Here is a 2,988-nt window from a genome sequence, read left to right on the forward strand (position 1 = left end):
GGAATGCTATGACACTTTTAATTTAGTGGCTGCAGTCATCATCCATAGTGATTTTGGAGCCCAAGAAAAGAAAATCTGTCACTGTTTCCACTTTTACCCGTTCTATTTTCTGTGAAGTGATAGGATCAGATACCATGATCTTAGTTTTTTGAATATTGAGTTTTAAGCCAGGTTTTTCACTCTCCTCTTTCACCCTCATCAAGAGACTCTTTAGTTCCTCTTCACTTTCTGCCATTAGAATGGAATCATCTGCATATCTGAGGTTGTTGATATTTCTCTTGGTAATCTTGATTCCAGCTTGTGATTCAGCCAGCGTGGCATTTTGCATGTACTCTGCATAGAAGTTAAGTAAGCAGGGCGACGATATATAGCTTTGTTGTACTCTTTTCCCAATTTGGAACCAGTCAGTTGTTCCATGTTCTAACTGCTCCTTGCTTCTTGATCTGCATACTGGTTTCTCAGGAGACAGGTAAGATAGTTTAGTATTCCCACATCTTTAAGAATTTTCCATAGTTTGTTGTGATCCACTGTTGTATTTGAGAATTATATTCAAATAACTGGAAGAGGAAGAGTAATACTTTTGTGACTATCAAAATGTGTAACTTAGAAACAAATGTAAAAATGATCCATTTAATGACTCATTCAGACAATGAATAAAGAACTATATAATTTCTTTCTTTCTTTTTCTTTTTTTTTTTTTTACGAACGAGGCAATTTATTAACCCAGCATCATTTGTTCTAATGCTTCTTGTTGGCAGCTGCCACCTGTCCAGCGATTCTGTCCAGATCTCTCTGTCCCTGAGGCGTCAGTTTGCGGCCCCATCTTGGTCCTTTTCCACCATTTTCAGCCCCTCCAGGGCTTGGAGGACCGGCTCTTGGAGCCTCTGCTGAAGTGGCTGGGCATGACGCCATTCCTCTGGCGCCCCCCATAGATCTTGGTCATGGAGTCAACCCCAGCGCCACCCCGGAGGTACAGGTGCCGTGCCGTGGAAGCAGCTTGTGTGTAGAACCAGTTCTCATCGTAGGGAGCAAGTTCTTTATGCTTGGCCAGCTTGACGGTGTCCACCCATTCAGGGACTTTCAGCTTCCCGGACTTTTTGAGGAAGGCTGCCAGAGCTCTGACGAACTCCTGCTGGTTGACATCTTTTACAGTAACTCCAGGCATCTGGCCCAGCCGCGGTTTCCGGACCGTGCGGGTCAGACATGTCCGGACCTGCTGCTCGCACGTGGCCGCGGCTCTAGGGGGCGGGACGGCCCCACGCGGGTGCCCCGGAGCTCCCAGGCACGTGCCTCGGGCTCGGAAACCGAGCCCCGACTCCGCGCGCCCGGGTCGTTCCGGAGCACTCTTCTTACCAGAACTATATAATTTCAATGGTACTCAAAGCAAGTAGAAAACTCTTGAAAAGTTTATTTCTATATTAAGAAAAATATTATTGACTGTTTTCTTTCTTCCAGTTTTATTGAAGTATGATTGACATACAACACTGTGTAAGTTTAAGGTGTACAGCATAAACTTATTAATACATATATCATGAAATTATTAGTGAACATCCATTATTTCATATAGATAAAACATTAAAGAAACAGAAATTTGTTTTTCTTGTCATGAGAACTCTTAGGATTTACTCTCTTAACAATGAACTTTTATATGAAACATAGAACAGTATTAACTTTTGCTTTAATTTTCCTTGCCTGAGGAGATATCCAAAAAATACATATTGCTAAGATCCGTGTCAGAGTATATTGTCGATGTTTTCTTTTGGAAGTTTATGGTTTCAGGTCTTACATTTAACTCTTTAATCCATTTTATTTTTGTATATGATTTGAGGACATAGTTCATTTTGATTCTTTTGTATGTAGCTGTACAGTTTTCCCAGAATCACTTATTAAAGAGGCTGTCTTTTTGTATTTTTGCATCCTTGGTTGTAGATGGATTGCCCGTATATGTGTGGGTTTATTTGGACCCTCTATTATGTTCTGTTGATTTATATGTTTGTCTGTGTGCCAGCACCATACTGTTTTGATTCCTGTAATTATTTAGCTTTGTAGTATATTTTGAAATCACGGAGCATGATAAGTTTTGTCCTTTAATATAAGATTGTTTTGGCTATTTGGGGTCTTTTGTGTTCCATAAAATTTTTGTATTATTTGTTCTAATTATGTGAAAAATACCATTAGTTTTTTGATATGGATTGATTGCATTGAATCTATAGATTGACTATTTATTAACACATTATTGACTGGAGATGTACTAATGCCACCAGTGTTGAAATACCCCAGTTAATAATGTGTTAAAAAATCATATGTATGTCTATGTACCAGGGGAAGACATGTTTCACTTATCTACTGATGTTTCACAATCATTCCAAAATGTGTAGGAGTAAAATAATACTATTTTACCTGTGCATGGTTTCTCTGGGTCAGGGACTTGGACAGAGCATAGACTGTCTTGTCTTGGCTCCATGATGTCTGGAGGGTCTCACTTGGGAAGACTCAGATGTCTGGGAATTTGAATCATCTGGAGGCCTCCTCACTTACATGCTGGCACTGGATAGATGGATTGGGTTGGGATAAATGGAAGGCATGACTCACCTGGTATGGTTGATTGGTCGGACTACTTGTTGTCCTTCCCATGTGATTTGGACCTCTTCACAACATGGTGGCCTCAGAGCAGTCAGACTTCACACTTGGGGCTCCAAGAGTGTTTCAGAGGAGAAAGAAAGATCTGTATGAGCTTTTATGACCTAGCCTCCAATGTATATAGGATCACTTCTACAAGTTCTATTCATTAAAGTAGTCACAAACTTGACTCAGTTCAAGGGGGGTGGGGTTATAATTCACATGTTAATGAGAGAAGTATCAAAAACTTTGTGGCTATGTTTTAAGACTACAAGGGCTAGAGAAAAATTAGTTGTACATCATTCTAGTTGCATCTGTTGGTTTCAAGGACCAAGTGGTTTTATTTATTTATATGAAAACATGGAGTGA

General features: G+C 40.1%; 1 pseudogene; it reads right to left on the reverse strand.

Moving 5' to 3' along the window:
• Positions 1-669: 669 nt before the first annotated feature.
• LOC133250103 (small ribosomal subunit protein eS19-like) lies at positions 670-1,188 on the reverse strand (annotated as a pseudogene).
• Between the last annotated feature and the right edge of the window lie 1,800 nt (positions 1,189-2,988).

Source organism: Bos javanicus, chromosome 6 (assembly GCF_032452875.1).
Source record: "Bos javanicus breed banteng chromosome 6, ARS-OSU_banteng_1.0, whole genome shotgun sequence".
Lineage (NCBI taxonomy): Eukaryota > Metazoa > Chordata > Mammalia > Artiodactyla > Bovidae > Bos > Bos javanicus.